Source organism: Pristiophorus japonicus, chromosome 8 (assembly GCF_044704955.1).
Source record: "Pristiophorus japonicus isolate sPriJap1 chromosome 8, sPriJap1.hap1, whole genome shotgun sequence".
In the NCBI taxonomy this organism is placed as follows: Eukaryota; Metazoa; Chordata; class Chondrichthyes; family Pristiophoridae; genus Pristiophorus; species Pristiophorus japonicus.
The window spans coordinates 207,243,617-207,266,999 of record NC_091984.1 but is presented as its reverse complement, the minus strand read 5'-3'; the positions used below and the strand labels follow the sequence as shown (position 1 = coordinate 207,266,999).

At 44.3% G+C, this 23,383-nt stretch overlaps 1 protein-coding gene across 1 annotated transcript in view; it reads right to left on the bottom strand.

The window, feature by feature from the left end:
• cux2b (cut-like homeobox 2b) overlaps positions 1–23,383 on the bottom strand; it is a 299,039-nt gene that overhangs the window by 123,124 nt on the left and 152,532 nt on the right. The window lies entirely within an intron of this gene.

Below are 23,383 nucleotides of genomic sequence, written 5' to 3'. Positions count from 1 at the left end.
TCGAAATAAAGTAAATGAGTTGATGGCACAAATCATTACAAATGGGTATGATTTGGTGGCCATTACAGAAACGTGGTTGCAGGGTGGCCAAGACTGGGAATTAAACATACAGGGGTATCTGACGATTCGGAAAGATAGACAAGAAGGGAAAGGAGGTGGGGTAGCTCTGTTAATAAAGGATGATATCAGGGCAGTTGTGAGAGACAATATTGGCTCTAATGAACAAAATGTTGAATCATTGTGGGTGGAGATTAGTATGGGGAAAAAGTCACTGGTGGGCGTAGTTTATAGGTCCCCAAATAATAACTTCACGGTGGGGCACGCATTAATCAAGGGAATAATGGAGGCATGTGAAAAAGGAACGGCAGTAGTCATGGGGGATTTTAACCTACATATCGATTGGTCAAATCAAATCGCACAGGGTAGCCTGGAGGAGGAATTCATAGAATGCATACGGGATTGTTTCTTAGAACAGTATGTTACAGAACCTACAAGGGAGCAAGCTATCTTAGATCTGGTCCTGTGTAATGAGACAGGAATAATGAACGATCTCCTGGTAAAAGATCCTCTCGGAATGAGTGATCACAGTATGGTTGAATTTGTAATACAGATTGAGGGTGAGGAAGCAGTGTCTCAAACGAGCATACTATGCTTAAACAAAGGGGACTGCAGTGGGATGAGGGCAGAGTTAGCTAAAGTAGACTGGAAACACAGACTAAACGGTGGCACAATTGAGGAACAGTGGAGGACTTTTAAGCAGCTCTTTCATAGTGCTCAACAAAAATATATTCCAGTGAAAAAGAAGGGCGGTAAGAGAAGGGATAACCAGCAGTGGATAACCAAGGAAATAAGGGAGAGTATCAAATTAAAAACCAATGCGTATAAGGTGGCCAAGATTAGTGGGAAACTAGAAGATTGGGAACATTTTAAACGACAGCAAAGAATGACTAAAAAAGCAATAAAGAAAGGAACGATAGATTACGAAGGTAAACTTGCGCAAAACATAAAAACATATAGTAAAAGCTTTTACAGATACATAAAACGGAAAAGAGTGACTAAAGTAAATGTTGGTCCCTTAGAAGATGAGAAGGGGGATTTAATAATGGGAAATGTGGAAATGGCTGCGACCTTAAATAATTATTTTGCTTCGGTCTTCACAGTGGAAGACACAAAAACTATGCCAAAAATTGCTGGTCACAGGAATGTGGGAAGGGAGGACCTTGAGACAATCACTATCACTAGGGGGGTAGTGCTGGACAGGCTAATGGGACTGAAGGTAGGTAAGTCCCCTGGTCCTGATGAAATGCATCCCAGGGTATTAAAAGAGATGGCGGAAGTTATAGCAGATGCATTCGTTATAATCTACCAAAATTCTCTGGACTCTGGGGAGGTACCAGCGGATTGGAAAGCAGCTAATGTAACGCCTCTGTTTAAAAAAGGGGGCAGACAAAAGGCAGGTAACTATAGGACGGTTAGTTTAACATCTGTAGTGGGGAAAATGTTTGAAACTATTAAGGAAGAAATAGCGGGACATCTAGATAGGAATAGTGTAATCAAGCAGACGCAACATGGATTCATGAAGGGGAAATCATGTTTAACTAATTTACTGGAATTCTTTGAGGATATAACGAGCATGGTGGATAGAGATGTACCGATGGATGTGGTGTATTTAGATTTCCAAAAGACATTCGATAAGGTGCCACACCAAAAGGTTACTGCAGAATATAAAGGTTCGCGGAGTCAGAGGAAATGTATTAGCATGGATAGAGAATTAGCTAGCTAACAGAAAGCAGAGAGTCAGGATAAATGGGTCCTTTTCGGGTTGGAAATCGGTGGTTAGTGGTGTGCCACAGGGATCGGTGCTGGGACCACAACTGTTTACAATATACATAGATGACCTGGAAGAGGGGACAGAGTGTAGTGTAACAAAATTTGCAGATGACACAAAGATTAGTGGGAAAGCGGGTTGTGTAGAGGACACAGAAAGGCTGCAAAGAGATTTAGATACGTTAAGCGAATGGGCTAAGGTTTGTAAGATTTGGCAGATGGAATACAATGTCGGAAAGTGTGAGGTCATCCACCTTGGGAAAAAAAACAGTAAAAGGGAATATTATTTGAATGGGGAGAAATTACAACATGCTGCGGTGCAGAGGGACCTAGGGGTCCTTGTGCATGAATCACAAAAAGTTAGTTTGCAGGTGCAGCAGGTAATCAGGAAGGCAAATGGAATGTTGGCCTTCATTGCGAGAGGGATGGAGTACAAATGCAGGGAGGTCCTGCTGCAACTGTATAGGGTATTGGTGAGGCCGCACCTGGAATACTGCGTGCAGTTTTGGTCACCTTACTTAAGGAAGGATATACTAGCTTTGGAGGGGGTACAGAGACGATTCACTAGGCTGATTCCGGAGATGAGGGGGTTACCTTATGATGATAGATTGAGTAGACTGGGTCTTTACTCGTTGGAGTTCAGAAGGATGAGGGGTCATCTTATAGAAACATTTAAAATAATGAAAGGGATAGACAAGATAGAGGCAGAGAGGTTGTTTCCACTGGTCGGGGAGACTAGAACTAGGGGGCACAACCTCAAAATACGGGGGAGCCAATTTAAAACCGAGTTGAGAAGGAATTTCTTCTCCCAGAGGGTTGTGAATCTGTGGAATTCTCTGCCCAAGAAAGCAGTTGAGGCTAGCTCATTGAATGTATTCAAGTCACGGATAGTTTTTAACCAATAAGGGAATTAAGGGTTACGGGGAGCGGGCGGATAAGTGGAGCTGAGTCCACGGCCAGATCAGCCATGATCTTGTTGAATGGCAGAGCAGGCTCGAGGGGCTAGATGGCCTACTCCTGTTCCTAATTCTTATGTTCTTATATCTGCAGCATAACTAAAACCGCCTATTTCCACCTCCGTAACATCGCCCGTCTCCGCCCGTGCCGGAGCTCATCTGCTGCTGAAGCCCTGATTCATGCCTTTGTTACCTCTAGACTTGACTCTTGCAATGCACTCCTGGCTGGCCTCTCACATTCTACCCTATGTAAACTAGAGGTGATGCAAAACTCGGCTGCCCATGTTCTAACTCGCGCCAAGTCCCACTCACCTATCACCCCTGTTATCGCTGACCTACATTGGCTTCCGGTTAAGCAACGCCTCGATTTCAAAATTTTCAACCTTATTTCCAAATCCCTCCATGGCCTCGTCCCTCCCTATATCTGTAATCTCCTCTAGCCCCACAACCCCCCCATCCCGAAATGTCTGCGCTCCTCTAATTCTGCCCTCTCGAGCATCCATGATTATAATCACGCTCAACCATTGGTGGCCGTGCCTTCTGTTGCCTAGGCCCCAAGCTCTGAAACACCCTGCCTAAACCTCTCCACCTCTCTTTCCTCCTTCAAAACGCTTCTTAAAACATCCGTCTTTCCTGCCCTCATTTCTACTTTTGCAACTCGGTGCCAAATTTTTTATCTCATGATACTCCTGTGAAGTGCCTTGGAACGTTTCATTACGTTAAGGCGCTATATAAATACAAGTTGTTGTTGTTGATTGTAGCAAAGAACGAAATTCCGGTTCATTGTGGTGAAATTTCATTCTGTGCCCATGTTTGTTTTTTCACTAAAATGTGCAGAGACAGGAATTTCAGACCGAGTATTCATTTAACCAAACTCTACCCACAAGGTAGCGGTACTCCTCCTAAAATTGCCTTTTTCAACTCACGAAGCAATTCCTATTATAAAGTTATCTCGAAACATGTTGGGTGCGAACATTGCATTATTAAGAGTATTTTAAGCGGTTCACTATTAACATATGATTTTCAATAATTCTAAGCTGGTGATGATTGAAAAAAAGATTAAAGTAATTTATATTCCAGAGAAAGTACCTTCACGTAGAATTACAGAAATAATATTCAGCTACAAGAGGGTTATTCCACTTCAAACAGGAAAACAAATCTTCCAAATGAATGCTTAACTATTAGCGGGACAACACTGACAGGCAGTTACTTCCTGGCAGTTCCCGCAAACCATCAGCCCTGGCCCAATATGAAAAAGCGGTGGATCTATTGAAAATCCCAGCCACTTAGATTGGCAGAGCTGTAATTAGCAATTATGTAATCATGAATTATAATTACTACAACTGGTGATTATGCAATTATCAGTTAAATTACTGACTTCTAACCTTGACATTCTGGCAGCTGAAGGAATCGCTCCAGTCAAACACAAACTCTCAGAGAAGCAGCAAGCCCCCTGTCATCCAGACAATAGTGAGAGGTCATTTGTAATTCACAGACCACCTCAACAAATTGCTTTCCACCTTTACAACACTCCAAATGAAGGCTACACTGCACCAGCCAGTGAAGAAAATGAACAGCCTTGCCAGCGTTACTGAAGCACAGCGCTTCAGTCATGTTCCCCAATTTCAGAAAATTACACATGTTTCATCTCCAGAATCAGAGACACATTTCGTGTCAAACAAACCATTTCAGGAGGAACAGAGAAGAAATGCCATTACTATTAAACAGCTTTAATAACCATTAAATCCTCCAACAGCTTGCAACATGCCAAGTAATAGATATTATTTATTGATGTATCATTAATTTTTGTGTTCCTAATATGCTGTACAATGAGTCAAGGTGAAAAAACACAGCTGTGCTGAAAACACTCTCGGTGATGGATTGCACTCATACTCTTGGGCTTTTCAAGGCTGGTGCCTTTCCAGCAAAGCAATTATCATTGTAGAATGCATAATAGCCTAATTAATTACCTTTGTCAGTTCGAGCCATGTGTCATTATTACCATGCGTCACAGCAACTTCACAATCATTTCTAAATGAAAATAGGTTATTAAGTCCTGTTTTAATAGCAATAAAAATCTGAATTGGCAAATAAACTGTACCATAGAAAAGATGCAAAGGCTTTGCGCACAACATGCAGAATGAAATGTTGTACATTCAGGATCATCATTACAGATGGCAATATCTTCCTCACATGAATACTTTTATGACTTCAAAATAATTTTGTCAAGAAGGCGCTCCCATACTGAGTTCGACTATTCTTGAGCATTCACCTGCCTGTACCGACTGTACAAGATGTTTGCACTGGTTAGAAATTCTAGGCACTAAATTATCATCGGGAAATTGCAAGTGACAGATGAAAGAAAATAAACTGGTTCAACAAAGTTATGTTCATGATTCCCCGTGTGTGTAGGGAAGGGGGGAGGTACAGACAGTGGAATACAGATTTATTCTAAAATGTTGGGCATTTGCATAATTTATTCAGGTGTAGGGGCGAGAACTAGTTTTCTGCTCTGTTCTGAATTACTTCAGGCAGTAGGAGGGAACAGTGCTTTGTTACTGAAAAGACTCACCTAAATTTCTATCTTCATGGCTATGTAAAGGAAGCAAATGAAGCGGGGTGTGTCCCCACAGCCAGTGGTTATGTTGTCAGTGACCAAATGTATTTATGTTCTCATATTGTTTGGTACCAAAGGGCCATAAAGGTAGAAGTTTAAACACTAGCTCCATGACACGTGAAAATACACTGTTCTTGGGGTTATGCCCACCAGCGTTTCTAACTTTAACATTCATTAAAATGATTTTCAAATTTATATTTCCATTCAGTAAACGTCTTGTGCTCACAGAGGTGAAGGCTGTCAGTAAGGAGGCGTGGATTACTTTTCCTACTTGCAGGTGAGATGCAGCACAAGATGACAACTGAAACTCCACCTATGCAAACCCAACAACCTGCCTTAATCCCATGAGAAAAGAAACATATTTCTCACTAATATTTTTTTCAGTTTTCCAACACCAGGCATTCTTGACGCTTTACTAAGGCTGCCAGTTTGTGGCAAATTTTGGACGGGTTTGTGCTGTGGCCCTACCTCTACTAGGAACTTGGTTCAGGCAACTCAAACTCATTTCACACAAGGCAGTTTAGCAGCTTCCATCCCATCAGTCTGGGCTGGATTCAGGCACAGCTTCAAAAAGTGAAAATTAGTGTCAGATCCTCCATATTTACCAATATCTTGCCCTGCAAATGTCCTTTAAAATCTTGCGCCTGAAAATGCAGCCGTATAGCCTACTTTTACAAGCATAAGAGTTTAAAAATATAGAAAAAACATGATTAAAATAAACATTTTAAAAACACATTTATGTTAAAACCCTTCCCACTCAGATAATTTAATTTTAAACCCTAACCCTAACTTTTTTTAAAAATCCGGAATTTTGTTTAATTTAAAAAACATGTAACATTTTTAATTATCAGTTTATTGTGTGAGGTGTTTCAAAAATGTTTTGTATAGTGTTTGTGCGTTTTGGGATTTTTCATAGTATAGGAGATTCGTAACTTAAGAATCTCCCATTACTATGAATGAGAAAATATTTTCCTGTGATTGGTTGTCCAGGCACACGTGACTCCTGCGGATGTCCTGACGTGCACACGCTGCGCGTCGTTGGGAGAGGAGGCCTGTGAATCGGAAGTCCGTGAATCGGAAGTCCCAACGTGCGTAGCAGCTCCAGATAAGTGTGCAGTTTATTTCTATTTTTTCAGGATTTACTTGTGGGAAGCCCTGCTCGGAATTTCAGGGCCATTGTCTATCAACAAAATGCAGAAATGCAGATTCCTGAAAGTGGAGTTCCTCCCACGAGTGTTGGATTTTAATATCAGTACCATGAGGCTCAATGGATGAATCATCATCTCAGCATCAAGTGTGGCTATTTTTAAAAATATGTTTTTCTGGGTTCAGCATCCTGAGGTGGGGGTCATGAAATTCTCTTGACGGCCAGAGAACATACACGGTCAAACCAACAACTCCCAGAACAACAGTAACAAAATCATCACAAATCTTAAGAATGGACAGAAAGAACAAATTCTCATCACCTATGAACATTTTAAGATGTTTTTAAAGCTAACAGTTTCTATAAAGTTGACCCAACTATTTCGGCTACAATTTGGGGAGAATGAAAGGAAAACTTCATAAGTAATGTGAATTTGATCACAAACCAGGACATTTGCCAACATAATAATGTAAAACAAGATCTCCAGCATGTTTATTTGCTGTTACCAAATGCTACAGCCTGGCACGATTCCCATGCCTAATGATGCCACATTATACAATGTCTGGTTGGTGTGCAGAGTTAAGGAGCTTCAGGTAAACAATCAAGATTGAATTCACCCGTTGAGGCTCCTATAATCTGTACCCAAGACACTGAGCACATAAATAATGTAAGTAATTTGTCAATTTAAAGACAACTGAGAAAAAAATTTGCCAAATGCAGAGCTATGGGGACCAAATCGATGCACGTGATAGTGTGGTCAAAGAGATACACGGTTTTTCTGCGTCATCAGGCAAAAATGGACACTGAGTCCAAGAAAGAGATATTAGGAGACATGATTATAAGCTTGGTCAGAGAGGTGGGTTTTAAGGAGGAGTGGGTGATAGAGAGGCAGAGGTGTTTAGGAAGTGAATTTCAGAATGTGAGACTTAGGCAGTTGAAGGTATGGTTGCTGTGGAGTGAAGGGAATGGGGGATATACAACAGACCAGTGGGTGGCAGGGCGAAAGGTTACAGAGATAGGGGGAGGCAAAGCCATGGAAGGATTTAAACGCAAGGATGAAAATGAAATGTTATGTTGGGGGAACCAGGTGCCAATGTAGGTCAGCAAGGAAAAGGTGATGGGTGAGCAGAACTCGGTGCTGGATAAGATATGGGCAGCAGAGTTTTTGATGAGTTGGTTTATAGAGAGTGGGAAATCAGTCGGGAGTGTACTGGAATGTTACGAGGTGGAAACAGGTGGTCTTTGTGACGGAGAAGATTTGGAGTTGAAATCTCAGCTCAGGGTCAAACAGGACACCTCGATTGTGAACCGTCTGGTTCGACTGAGGAGAGTGGTTGGGGAGGGGGGTGGAACCGGTGGAGAGGGTACAGAGTTTGTGGCAGAGACCAAAGGTGATGGCTTCAGTCCTCCTAATTGGAGGAAACTGTGACTCATCCAGGAGTACATCCCAAACAAAAAGCTCTGACAAACTGTGCTCCTTTAACCAAGCAGAATAGTCAGTTTCCTGGTACAGCTAAACACTTACGGCAAATCCTTACCTTCCTTCCATCTGTGCTGGGCTCAGACACTCAGTTCATTCTGGGAATTGTTGCCCAGTCAGCACAGCCACAAGAAGCCTGTGGGTCAGCAGATGCTGCAAACAGCCTCTTTCCCCTCCTCAATCGCTACATTCTACCTCTTGGAATCACGCCCAGATAGCAAGGCGCCCACCCGTGTGCCGCAGTGAGTTAGGGTTTTCTAAATATGCACAACCCTCAGCACAGGAGTCTGGGAAGTGAGTGGAGAAAACTTCAGTCGCCGCCCAGAGCAAATAGTTCAAAGGGCAGTGCGAGTGCTTCTATCCTGGGAGCAGAACACATTCATTCTTCCCTCGCAAGTATAACGATTAACGGTGTAATTTACATCCTCTTCGCACATTCTCTATTCGTCCCACAGTTCTGTGTGCTGGTGAATGAGCCAACCTATTCTGACTTTGGGCTCTTTTTATACTTAAGACGAGTTTCTATTTCAGTGCCAATTTTGGAAGAGCCTTCCTGCATCGCTTCCCTCCCCATTTTCATTTCCATCCAGCACCATTCTCCATCAGGAACTGGGCAGGAATGCAGTTGGTGAATCCAACAGCAGCTCATAACAACCATCTCCTCAGAGCATCCCAGTCCCAACCATCTTCAGCTGCAATGACCTTCCCTCCATCATAAGGTCAGAAGTGGGGACATTCACTGATGACTGCACAGTGTTCGATCCCATTTGCAACTCCTCAGAAAATGAAGCAGTCCATGCCTGCATGCAGCAAGACCTGGACAACTTTCAGGCTTGGGCTGATAAGTGGCAAGTAACATTCGTGCACACAAGTGCCAGGCAATGACCGACTCCAACAAGCGAGAGTCTAACCATCTCCCCTTGACATTCAACAGGATTACCTTCACCGAATCCCCCACCATCAACATCCTGGGGGTCACCATGACCAAAAACTTAGCTGGACCAGCCACATAAATACTGTGGCTACAAGAGCTGGTCAGAGGCTGGGTATTCTGCGGCGAGTGACTCACCTCCTGACTCCCTAAAGGCTTTCCACCATCTACAAGGCACAAGTCAGGAGTGCGTTGGAATACTCTCCATTTGCCTGGATGAGTGCAGCTCCAAAACGCTCGAAGCTTGACACCATCCAGGACAAAGAAGCCCGCTTGATTGGCACCCTGTCCACCACCTTAAACATTCACTCCCTCCACCGCAGTGTGTACTATCTACAAGATGCACCGCAGCAAATCGCCAAACTTCTTTGACAGCACCTTCCAAGACCATGACCTCTACCATCGACAAAGGACAAGGGCAGCAGAGGCATGAGAACACCACTCCCTGCAAGTTCCACTCCAAGTCACACACCATCCTGACTTGGAAATATATTGTCGCTCCTTAATAATTGCTGGGTCAAAATCCTGGAACTCCCTCCCTAACAACATTATGGGAGTACCTTCACCACACGGACTGCAGCGGTTAAGCTGGTGGCTCACCACCACCTTCTCAAGGGCAATTAGGGATGGGCAATAAATGCTGGCTTTGCCAGCAACGCCCACATCCCAGGAATGAATAAATAAAAATAAGCAAAAGTAGGACTTACTTGTGAAAACAAGGTAAGTCATCGGGTTTATGTTATTAACTGCAGCCGACATCAAAAGAACTGTATGTTTACCTTCAGCTGCTGTTTTTAAGTGTAAAAGAGTCTTTAGAGGCTGAGAGGAAAACTGCACCTTAAAAGCTCTATTATTAAACTATTAAAAATGGAAAATATGAATTGATATTTAGACAAAACCCATCCATAAACACAGTAACGTTAATGTTACTTTGATTGTCTGCTGCTTCCTCAATACAATACACATTTCAGAAGATAAATTTATCATAACAGTTCATGTTCTAGCCGCAGTTACATTTTGGGATTTCATGTTAGTTTTGAGTTATTGGACTGAAAATTACTGTAAGCAAAGTTTATCGTATTGGTATCAATTTCCTCTCTCCATTAGAGTAATGGTAAATCCAGTTAAAATACGATCTTCTGAAACTGAACTGCAATCTACTTCAGATCATCGTCACATGGAACTGATTCCCTACACTAACAAAATACTCGCGATCCAGACAAATTAATACAACTAACTTCATTCTCCTTTTTAAACAGTAGTTTGGTAAAAAGCAAGTTTGAAATTAATGACTACAATAAATTATGGTAATTGATTGTAGTTTGTCCTTTTAAAGTCTGCTCAGCTTAATTTTACCTTTTTCTATTAATAATGAGTTTTTTTTATTTAGTTGCTCTGGGGTTAATGATGCGTGGCTATAATAACCATCAGCTGAGTGCTGCAAATTGCTCCATCAAACCTCGGGTGTGCATGTTGCTGGATGCCATTTACCGGTCAACTCAAAAGGGACGCAGCAGGTGCTTTTAGAAGCACACAAGAAGTTAAAAGGATGGGCAAAGAAGGACTGGGACCACAGAGACAATGGTTTGAGAGAATGGCAGAGATGCTTAGTAAGTATTTTGCTTCAGTTTTTAAAAAGGAAGGTGAAAGTGGGACTGTAGGAATGCTTGAGGAGGATGTGATAGAGCCACTACGGGCTCTAATATTCAAAAGAAAACCATATTAGAAAGGTTCATGGGAATGAAAGTAGAAAAGTCACCAGGCCCAGTTGGTGTATGTTATATATGTAAACCTGCAAATACTTTGTTTAACCAGCAAGGGCTCATCCCCTGGAGTTCCAAAGGATCCCACAATCCCTTGGGAACACCTGTACTTAAAAAGGCCTCGCAGGCTGGAGAGGCACTCTGTAGACCTGTAATAAAAGACTACGGTCGCACTTTACTTTGAGCTCGTAGTATCTGGTCAGACTCTTTATTCACACACTACAACTGGCGACGAGATATAGATGACGAACTCCACTGCAATGATGCAGAGAACAGTGGGCATCCTGGAGAAATTTTCGTAGGGAGATGATTGGGAAACCTTTGTGGAGCGACTCGACCAATATTAGCGGCCAACGATCTAGAAGGAGAGGCGAACGGTGCAAAACGAAGGGCGATTCTCCTCACCATTTGCGGGGCACCAACGTATGGCCTCATGAAAAATCTGCTTGCTCCAGTGAAACCCACAGAGAAATCATATGATTACTTGTGTACATTGGTCCAGGAGCACTTAACCCAAAGGAAAGCATTCTGATGGCGAGGTACCGGTTCTACTCGTACAAGAGGTCTGAAGGCCAAGAAGTGGCGAGCTATGTCGCAGAGCTAAAACGCCTTGCAGGACATTGCGAATTTGAAGGACACTTGGAGCACATGCTCAGAGAGTTTTTCGTACTTGGCATTGGCCACGAAACCATACTTAGCAAACTTTTGACTGTAGAGACCCCAACCTTGAGTAAAGCCATAGCGATAGTCCAGGCGTTCATCGCCACCAGTGACAATACCAAGCAAGTCTCTCAGCACACGAGTGCTGCTACAAGAACTGTGAACAAAGTGATGTTGTTTTCAAATCATAACGTACAGAGCAGGCATCACATACCTGCAGCTGCACGTCCGCAGATGTCTGAGTCCACCATCAAGGGTGATGAATGCTAGGCCATTAACACCTTGTTGGCGCTGCGGGGGTGATCATCGTTTCCATTCATGCCGCTTCAAAGGGTACGGTTGCAAGGGCTGTGGAACAATGGGACATCTCCAACGTATGTGCAGGCGAGCTGAAAACCCTGCTAATCCTGCAAACCACCATGTTGCAGAGGAGGACAGATCCACGGCGGATCACAATGAACCAGAGCCTCAGACCGAGGAGGCAGAGGTATATGGGTGCACACATTTACCACAAAGAGTCCCGCGATAATGCTGAAGGTTGAATTAAATGGACTCCTGGTGTCAATGGAGCTTGACACGGGCGCGAGCCAGTCCATTATGAGCAAAAAGACTTTCGATAAATTGTGGTGCAGCAAGGCCTTAAGGCCAGTCCTGACTCCCATTCGCACTAAACTGAGAACGTACACAAAGGAACTGATTCCCGTAATCGGCAGTGCTACTGTAAAGGTCTCCTACGATGGAGCGGTGCACAAGTTACCACTCTGGGTGGTACCGGGCGATGGCCCCACACTGTTTGGCTGGGAAAGATACGCTGGAACTGGGACAACGTCCGAGCGCTCTCACCCGTCAACGACACTTCGTGTGCCCAGGTCCTAAACAAGTTCCCTTCGCTGTTCGAACCAGGCATCGGGAAGTTCCAAGGAGCAAAAGTGCAGATCCACCTAATTCCGGGGGCGCGACCCATCCATCACAAGGCGAAAGCAGTACCATACATGATGAGAGAGGGGGTGAAGATCGAGCTGGACCGGCTGCAACGAGAGGGCATCATTTCACAGATCGAATTCAACGAGTGGGCCAGTCCGATTGTTCCAGTCCTCAAGGGAGACGGCACCGTCAGAATCTGTGGTGATTACAAAGTAACTATCAATCGTTTCTCCCTGCAGGATCAATGCCCACTACCAAAGGCAGACAACCTTTTTGCGACGCTGGCGGGAGGAAAGACTTTCATGAAGCTGGACTTGACCTCGGCCGACATGACGCAGGAGCGGGAGGAATCATCGAAGGGCCTCATCTGCATCAACACGCACAAAGATCTCTTCATTTACAACAGATGCCTGTTTGGGATTCGATCAGCCGCAGCGATATTCCAGAGAAACATGGAAAGCTTGCTGAAGTCGGTCCCGAGGACCTGGTCTTCCAGGACGACATCTTGGTTACAGGTCGGGACACAGTCGAGCATCTGCAGAACCTGGAGGAGGTTCTTAGTCGGCTCAATCACATGGGGCTCAGGTTCCTGGCGCCTGAAGTGGAGTTCCTGGGGAGAAGAATCGCGGTGGACGGCATCAGGCCCACCTATTCGTAGAGGGAGGCAATCGAGAATGCACCGAGATCACAGAAAGTGACGGAGCTGTGGTCACTTTTAGGACTCCTGAACTACTTTGGTAACTTCTTACCGGGTCTCAGCACACTGTTAGAACCACTGCACACCTTACTGCGTAAAGGAGACGAATGGGTATGGGGTAAAAGCCAAGAAAATGCCTTTGTAAAAGCTAGAAAACTGTTATGCTCAAACAAATTGCTTGTGTTGTATGATCCATGTAAGCGTTTGGTACTAGCATGTGATGTGTCGTCGTACGGTGTCGTGTGTGTATTGCAACAAGCGAATGAATCTGGGAAATTGCAACCAGTTACTTATGCATCCAGAAGTCTGTCTAAGGCTGAGAGGGCCTACAGCATGATTGAAAAAGAAGCGTTAGCATGTGTTTATGGGGTAAAAAAAATGCAGCAATATCTGTTTGGGCTCAAATTTGAATTGGAAACTGACCATAAACCTCTGATATCCCTCTTTTCTGAAAGTAAGGGGATAAATAAGAATCACCGGACTGCATCCAGAGATGGGCGCTCACATTGTCCGCATACAACTACGCCATCCACCACAGGCCAGGCACAGAAAACTGTGCCGATCTCTCAGTAGGCTGCCATTGCCCACCACAGGGGTGGAAAATGGCACAGCACGCAGATTTAGTCATGATAATGGAAGCATTCGAAAGTGAGCAATCACCCGTTACCGCCCGACAGATTAGAACCTGGTCGAGCCAGGATCCCTTACTGTCCTTAATAAAAAACTGCTTCACGGGAGCTAGTCCAGTGTCCCATTAGAAATGCAGGAAGAAATAAAGCCGTACCAGCGGTGCAATGAAATGTCTATACAGGCAAACTGCCTTCTGTGGGTAATCGGGTAATGGTGCCTAAAAAGGGCAGGGACACTTTCATTAGTGATTTCCACAGTGCCCACCCAGGCATTGTAATGATGAAAGCGATAGCCAGATCCCACGTGTGGTGGCCCGGTATCGATGCGGACTTAGAGTCCTGCATGCGCAAATGTAACACATGTTCACAGTTAAGCAATGCAGCCAGGGAGGCGCCACTAAGTTATGGTCTTGCCCCTTCAAACCGTGGTCTATGGTCCATGTCGACTATGCAGGCCTGTTCTTGGGTAAAATGTTCCTAGTGGTTGTAGATGCGTACTCCAAATAGATTGAATGTGAGATAATGTCGGCAAGCACGTCCGCTGCCATCACTGAAAGCCTGCGGGCCATGTTTGCCACTGACGGCCTGCCTGATGTCCTTGTGAGTGACAATAGGTCGTGTTTCATCAGTGCCGAGTTCAGAGTTCATGACCTGTAATGGGATTAAACATGTTACATCTGCCCCGTTCAAACCAGCATCCAATGGTCAGGCAGAGAGAGCAGTGCAAACAATCAAGCAGAGCTTGAAGAGGGTAACTGAAGGCTCACTGCAGACTCGCCTATCCCGAGTCCTGCTGAGTTACCGCACGAGACACCACTCACTCACTGGGATCCCACCCGCTGAACTGCTCATAAAAACGGCACTTAAGACAAGGCTCTCATTAGTCCACCCTGATCTACATGAACAGGTAGAGAGGTAGAGAGCAGGCGGCTTCAACAAAGTAAATATCATGATAGCGCAAATGTGTCACACGAAATTGAGATGAATGATCCTGTATTTTGAACTATGTGTTGAACTATGGACAAGGTCCCAAGTGGCTTCCCGGCACTGTCGTGGCCAAATAGGGGAGTAGGGTGTTTCGGGTCAAACTTTTAAATGAACTCATCTACAGGAAACACTTGGACCAAACCAAACTCAGATTCACGGACTATCCAGAGCAACCCACATTAGACCCTACCTTTTTTGACCCCTCCAACACACACACCAGTGGCAACCGACACAGCGGGTGACCACGAAGCAGAACCCATCACCCGCAGCAGCCCAGCAGGACTCACCACACCAGACAGCCCAGCAAGGCCAGCTGCACAGCAGCCCGGTGAGGGCCCAACAAACGACTCACCAAAACCAGTATTTGCACCGAAACGATCAACCAGAGAAAGAAAGACCCCAGATCGACTCACTTTGTAAATAGTTACACTATTGACTTTGCGGGCGGAGTGTTGTTATATATGTAAACCTGTAAATACCTTGTTTAACCACTAGAGGGCTCATAGAAACATAGAAAAATAGGTGCAGGAGTAGACCATTCGGCCCTTCGAGCCTGCACCGTCATTCAATAAGATCATGGCTGATCATTCCTTCAGTACCCCTTTCCTGCTTTCTCTCCATACCCTTTGATCCCCTTAACCGTAAGAGCCATATCTAACTCCCTCTTGAATATATCCCCTGGAGTTGCAAGGGATCCCACAATCCCTTGGGAGCACCTGTACTTAAGGAGGCCTCACAGGCTGGAGAGGCACTCTGGAGACCTGCAATAAAAGACTAAGGTCACACTTTACTTTGAGCTCACAGAATCTGGTCAGACTCTTTATTCACACACTACAGTATAGTCCCAGAGTCGGCAGGGAGATTTGGGCCGGTGGGTGGGGTGAGGGGGAGGGGACATGGCAGCAGCATAAACCATAATTATCTAAAAATCTTCGTAAACAAAATGTCAAAAAGCCTCATGGATGACAAATGTTACACCCCCATCCAAGAAAGGGTAAAGGATAAAGCAGAAAATGATATGCTGACCTCAGTGGTGGATAAACGTCTGCAGTGAATTAATGAAATTACTGAACACTAGGAAGCTATGGGTTAATCAGGGACTGTCGGTATGCAGTTGCCATATCAAGTGGTGTTTGATTAATTTCATTTTTTTTTTACAAAATAAAAGGGGAGGGAAAGGAATGATGATATACATATGAATTTTCAGAAGGCATCTGACAGGGTACCACATAAGAGACTTGTTTCAAATATAAAAGACATGCCATTAAAGGGAATGCAGCTGCATGGTTAGAGGACAGGAGCAAACTGGTGTATTTTGGATGGCTGGGTTATGAGTAGTGACGGACCCTAGGGGTCTGTGCCGAGACTTCTTTTGTTGTCCATTTATATGCCTAATTTTGACAGGGGCACAGTAGGGATGATATTCAAGTTTGCTGCACTACCAAATTAAAGGGCAGAGCGATAATGATAGGGGATTCGATGGTGAGGGGAATAGATAGGCGTTTCTGTGGACGCAACCGAGACTCCAGGATGGTATGTTGCCTCCCTGGTGCAAGGGTCAAGGATGTCTCGGAGCGGGTGCAGGACATTCTGAAATGGGAGGGAGAACAGCCAGTTGTCGTGGTGCACATTGGTACCAACGACATAGGTACAAAAAGGGATGAGGTCCTACGAAAAGAATTTAAGGAGCTAGGAGCTAAATTAAAAAGTAGGACCTCAAAAGTAGTAATCTCGGGATTGCTACCAGTGCCACGTGCTAGTCAGAGTAGGAATCGCAGGATAGCGCAGATGAATACATGGCTTGAGCAGTGGTGCAGCAGGGAGGGATTCAAATTCTTGGGGCATTGGAACCGGTTCTGGGGGAGGTGGGACCAGTACAAACCTGGGCAGGACCGGAACCAATGTCCTAGGGGGAGTGTTTGCTAGTGCTGTTGGGGAGGAGTTAAACTAATATTGCAGGGGGATGGGAACCTATGCAGGGAGACAGAGGGAAACAAAAATGAGGCAAAAGCAAAAGACAGAAAGGAGATGAGGAAAAGTGGAGGGCAGAGAAACCCAAGGCAAAGAACAAAAAGGGCCACTGTACAGCAAAATTCTAGAAGGACAAAGGGTGTTAAAAAAGCAAGCCTGAAGGCTTTGTGTCTTAATGCAAGGAGTATCCGCAATAAGGTGGATGAATTAACTGTGCAAATAGATGTTAACAAATATGATGTGATTGGGATTACGGAGACGTGGCTCCAGGATGATCAGGGCTGGGAACTCAACATCCAGGGGTATTCAACATTCAGGAAGGATCAAATAAAAGGAAAAGGAGGTGGGGTAGCATTGCTGGTTAAAGAGGAGATTAATGCAATAGTTAGGAAAGACATTAGCTTGGATGATGTGGAATCTATATGGGTAGAGCTGCAGAACACTAAAGGGCAAAAATCGTTAGTGGGAGTTGTGTACAGACCTCCAAACAGTAGTAGTGATGTTGGGGAGGGCATCAAACAGGAAATTAGGAATGCATGCAATAAAGGTGCAGCAGTTATAATGGGTGACTTTAATATGCACATAGATTGGGCTAGCCAAACTGGAAGCAATACGGTGGAGGAGGATTTCCTGGAGTGCATAAGGGATGGTTTTCTAGATCAATATGTCGAGGAACCAACTAGGGGGGAGGCCATCTTAGACTGGGTGTTGTGTAATGAGAGAGGATTAATTAGCAATCTCATTGTGCGAGGCCCCTTGGGGAAGAGTGACCATAATATGGTGGAATTCTGCATTAGGATGGAGAATGAAACAGTTAATTCAGAGACCATGGTCCAGAACTTAAAGAAGGGTAACTTTGAAGGTATGAGGCATGAATTGGCTAAGATAGATTGGCTAATGATACTTAAGGGGTTGACTGTGGATGGGCAATGGCAGACATTTAGAGACCGCATGGATAAATTACAACAATTGTACATTCCTGTCTGGCGTAAAAATAAAAAAGGGAAGGTGGCTCAACCGTGGTTATCTAGGGAAATCAGGGATAGTATTAAAGCCAAGGAAATGGCATACAAATTGGCCAGAAATAGCAGCGAACCTGGGGACTGGGAGAAATTTAGAACTCAGCAGAGGAGGACAAAGGGTTTGATTAGGGCAGGGAAAATGGAGTACGAGAAGAAGCTTGCAGGGAACATTAAGGCGGATTGCAAAAGTTTCTATAGGTATGTAAAGAGAAAAAGGTTAGTAAAGACAAACGTAGGTCCCCTGCAGTCAGAATCAGGGGAAGTCATAACGGGGAACAAAGAAATGGCAGACCAATTGAACAAGTACTTTGGTTCAGTATTCACTAAGGAGGACACAAACAACCTTCCGGATATAAAAGTGGTCAGAGGGTCTAGTAAGGAGGAGGAACTGAGGGAAATCTTTATTAGTCGGGAAATTGTGTTGGGGAAATTGATGGGATTGAAGGCCGATAAATCCCCAGGGCCTGATGGACTGCATCCCAGAGTACTTAAGGAGGTGGCCTTGGAAATAGCGGATGCATTGACAGTCATTTTCCAACATTCCATTGACTCTGGATCAGTTCCTATCGAGTGGAGGGTAGCCAATGTAACCTCACTTTTTAAAAAAGGAGGGAGAGAGAAAGCAGGGAATTATAGACCGGTCAGCCTGACTTCAGTCGTGGGTAAAATGATGGAATCAATTATTAAGGATGTCACAGCAGCGCATTTGGAAAATGGTGACATGATAGGTCCAAGTCAGCATGGATTTGTGAAAGGGAGATCATGCTTGACAAATCTTCTGGAATTTTTTGAGGATGTTTCCAATAAAGTGGACAAAGGAGTACCAGTTGATGTGGTATATTTGGACTTTCAGAAGGCTTTCGACAAGGTCCCACACAGGAGATTAATGTGCAAAGTTAAAGCACATGGGATTGGGGGTAGTGTGCTGACGTGGATTGAGAACTGGTTGTCAGACAGGAAGCAAAGAGTAGGAGTAAATGGGTACTTTTCGGAATGGCAGGCAGTGACTAGTGGGGTACCGCAGGGTTCTGTGCTGGGGCCCCAGCTGTTTACATTGTACATTAATGATTTAGACGAGGGGATTAAATGTAGTATCTCCAAATTTGCGGATGACACTAAGTTGGGTGGCAGTGTGAGCTGCGAGGAGGATGCTATGAGGCTGCAGAGTGACTTGGATAGGTTAGGTGAGTGGGCAAATGCGTGGCAGATGAAGTATAATGTGGATAAATGTGAGGTTATCCACTTTGGTGGTAAAAACAGAAAGACAGACTATTATCTGAATGGTGACAGATTAGGAAAAGGGAAGGTGCAACGAGACCTGGGTGTCATGGTACATCAGTCATTGAAGGTTGGCATGCAGGTACAGCAGGCGGTTAAGAAAGCAAATGGCATGTTGGCCTTCATAGCGAGGGGATTTGAGTACAGGGGCAGGGAGGTGTTGCTACAGTTGTACAGGGCCTTGGTGAGGCCACACCCGGTGTATTGTGTACAGTTTTGGTCTCCTAACTTGAGGAAGGACATTCTTGCTATTGAGGGAGTGCAGCGAAGATTCACCAGACTGATTCCCGGGATGGTGGGACTGACCTATCAAGAAAGACTGGATCAACTGGGCTTGTATTCACTGGAGTTCAGAAGAGTGAGAGGGGACCTCATAGAAACGTTTAAAATTCTGACGGGTTTGGACAGGTTGGATGCAGGAAGAATGTTCCCAATGTTGGGGAAGTCCAGAACCAGGGGTCACAGTCTAAGGATAAGGGGTAAGCCATTTAGGACCGAGATAAGGAGAAACTTCTTCACCCAGAGAGTGGTGAACCTGTGGAATTCTCTACCACAGAAAGTAGTTGAGGCCAATTCACTAAATATATTCAAAAGGGAGTTAGATGAAGTCCTTACTACTAGGGGGATCAAGGGGTATGGCGTGAAAGCAGGAAGGGGGTACTGGCGTGAAAGCAGGAAGGGGGTACTGAAGTTTCATGTTCAGCCATGAACTCATTGAATGGCGGTGCAGGCTAGAAGGGCTGAATGGCCTGCTCCTGCACCTATTTTCTATGTTTCTATGTTAACTGTGTGGGAGAATTCAGGAGGATAGATACATTATTGGAGTGAACAGATAGGTGGCAGGTGCAGTTCAATGCAGAGGACAGGGGAAAAACAGAGTGTGAAGGCAAGGGAAGTATACTCTAAACAGGAGAACCTTAATTGAATGGAATAAGGAGGAGGTTTATGGGTGCAGGTACATAGAACTTTAAAAGTGGTAATACAGTTTAAAAAAAGGCCATAAAAAGGCAAATGGAATTTGGGGGTTTATATGTAAAAACACGGAATATATAAAAAAAGAAAGACTTGCATTTATATAGCGCCTTTCACGACCACCGGACTTCTCAAAGCGCTTTACAGCGAATGAAGTACTTTTGGAGTGTAGTCACTGTTGTAATGTGGGAAAAGCAAGGATATGATGTTGAATTTGTACAAGGAATTGGTTAGGCCACAATTGGAGTAACATGTGCAGTTTTGGGTAACCATTATTGAAAAAATACTAAAGCCATGGAAAGAATACAGTGAAGTTTCACCAGAATTATATCAGGAATAAGAGGCTATAATTATGACCAGAACAGAGAAGTTTACGAGGGACCTAACAGAGGTTTACAAAATTATAAACGGTCTCGAGGAGGTTGGTGAATAATGAGAGACATAAACTTGATTATCATTCGAAGAACAAAGAGGAAGTTAGAAGAAACCGTTAGATAAAGATTATTTATGGTTATTGAGGCAGAGGCTGCAACATAATTTATAGAGGACTAGAATAAGTAAAAAGGAAAAATCGGAAAAGGATGCCGGGAAAGGGCAGGGAAATTGGTTTGGAGTAAATAGCTCCAGTTGAAAAGCTTGTATTGGCACTGCACAGCATACCTAGTGGCCTATTTATTTCTGTGCTGCAAGTTCTACGATTTGATACAGGTACTAATGTCACACAGCGACAAATCGGAGTTCCAGCAACTGTGCTACAGAGTGGGAGAACACCCTATTTTAGCTATGCTATTATGAGGAGGCATGGAGTGGAGGCGAAGCTGTGTCCCCTCCCCCCACCCACTCTGAGGGGCAGAGCACAGAAAAAAAATATCAATTCAGGCCATTCGTGTGGGGCTGCAACTGGCTTTTTAGTCAGAATTCTAACAGCAATAGGACAGCAGGTTATCCTTTCAATGAGGACATCAACAAAAAGAGAGAAAAGTAAAATTAGCATACCTATATTGTATGAGCCAATAAGGGTTGTTTGCAGGAACTAACCATAATCCCAGGTGAGAGTGAAACAAAATATTAATTGCAACATTCTGCCCTTGCATTATAGAGCGACTACTGGGGTTCAGTAGTTAACCCTGCAATCCTTAGGTACCATTTTTAGCAATATTGCTTCCCAGATGCAATTCATAATCACAAGTACAAACGTCACTCTAATTACAGAACAAGCTAAATAAGACCAAGATCTTTTTCCAAGTAACTTTGTTGCACTCAACAAAAAGGTCAAACATTTTAACACTGTAATTTCCTCACACAGGACCAGCCTAACCAGGGGGTGCAGTCCCTGTTAGTGGCTAAGGTGCTGGACGAATAATCCAGAGGTGGAGAATTTAAATTACACCATGACAAGTTGTGAAATTGAATTCAATACAGCGGTTAAAAACAGAAAAATGCTGGAAATACTCAGCAGGTCAGGCAGCATCTGTGAAGAGAGAAACAGAGTTAACGTTACAGGTCGACGACCTTTGGTCAGAACTCAAACGAAAGGTCATTGACCTGAAACGTTAACTTAGTTTCTCCCTCCACAGATGCTGCCTGATCTGCTGAGTATTTCCAACATTGTATGTTTTTATTTTAGATTTCCAGCATCCGGAGCATTTTGCTTCAATAATGTGTTAATTTGTGGGTTAGCACCAGGGGTATAAAATGAGCAGCCTAGCTAGTGGCAGGTTTAAAGTGTGGAATAGCACGTGCATACAAATATGGGGCAAGCCTTAAGATGCAAAACAACAGCTTTCTAGCACTTGTAGCTGGATTTCCTTTCATCATTGACAGAACAAAACTCTACAGAGAATGAATCGAAATGCTACTTAGCTTACAAATGGTAGGAATGTTGTAAATGGCTCTTGGGGGGACAGCAGTAACCTCGGAGGCTGACTTTATTTTTAAACAAATGCACAGGAGACCAGCCACACTGTGAGAATGTTCGAGCTGAGTGTTCCAGTTAGGTTGGACAGGTAGTTCTGTGACAAAATGCACCTCTGCAATTTGTCCCCGTCAGCGATTGCACTGGAGCTTTGCAACATTTCACCGGGAAGTGTTTCTCTTAAAGGGGCCACTGTCTTCATGATAAAGTGGTTAACAATTTGATTTGATTTGGGGAGGAAGGAAGAGTGAAAGCTATAGAATCATAGAAATTTACAGCACGGAGGGAGGCCATTTCGGCCAACTATGTCCATGCCGGCCGACAAAGAGCTATCCAGGCTAATCCCACTTTTCAGTTCTTGGTTCGTAGCCCTGTAGGTTACGGCACTTCAAGTGCACATCCAAGTATTTCTTAAAAGTGGTGAGGGTTTCTGCCTCTACCACCCTTTCAGGCAGTGAGTTCCAGACCCCCACCTCCCTCTGGGTGAAGAAATTTCCCCTCAAATCCCCTCTAAACCTTCTACCAATTATCTAACTTTCCATCACAGTGTTGGCAAGTATAAGTGATGGAACAATGTACCTTGATGAAATTTTGCACAATACAGTTTGAACCTCCCTTACCCAGAACTCCCGAATCCGGAACCACCCCTTGTCCAGAACCATTCCCGGCCACCGGCTGGCGCATGCGCAGAACTCCGACATGAACAAATTGAAGTCCTTCCTCGCTGCCCTGACCCTGCGATCCACCGCCCCCCCCCCCCCCACCCCACCCCATGATCTCTCTGCCGCACTCCAAGCCCCAAGCCAGCCAGCCCCGATATCCCCTTGCTCAGTACCTGTACCATCCAATTTAACGTGACCACCCCTCATCCGGAAAAATCCCTTATCCAGAACAGGCCTGGTCCTGAGGATTCCGGATAAAGGTGGTTCAACCTGCATATGATTGTGACCAAATAAAAGCAGTATTGTGCTAAAAAGCCAAGACGAAAACTGAAAGAAGTGGGCTTGAGGCTCCAGGGTGGTGCCTCTTTCATGAAGATAGTGCCTCTTTAAAGAAAATAATTATATTTCAAACATTTGGATTAGTAAATTTTTTTACCCTGAGACTTATTTTTTGAATTAGCAACAGCTGCAACATGCGAGGAAAGAAACAGGCAAAAAATAAATAGAGAAAAATATTTAAGGAAAATTAGGTCAACACCACAGAGAACAGCAACATTGTGGATTTGTAACAGTCAAAACACCTGAGGCAAGATTGAGCCAATCAACAGTAACAAATGTAAACTAAGGACTAAGTCAAGGAGAGAGCAAATCATGATATTTATGAGGAGTCGTCTTGGATATGAACTTAAGGGCACCGAAGGATCAGTCTAACAAAAGGAACAAGTATCTGGGGCAGATTATGAGACTGTCATGCCTATCGGAGGATTAAAATATATGAGAGGAAGTGATAGGACCAGCCAGGGGAGTGTTTGGGTGGCGTATGGACCTGGCTCCATAGTGAGATGGAAGGAGGGCTTATCCCTCATAAAAGCAACTTTATTTTGTTGAGCATATATCTAGATAAAAGCTTACTTTTGACAAAAATAAACTTTTGAAAAGACTTATTGG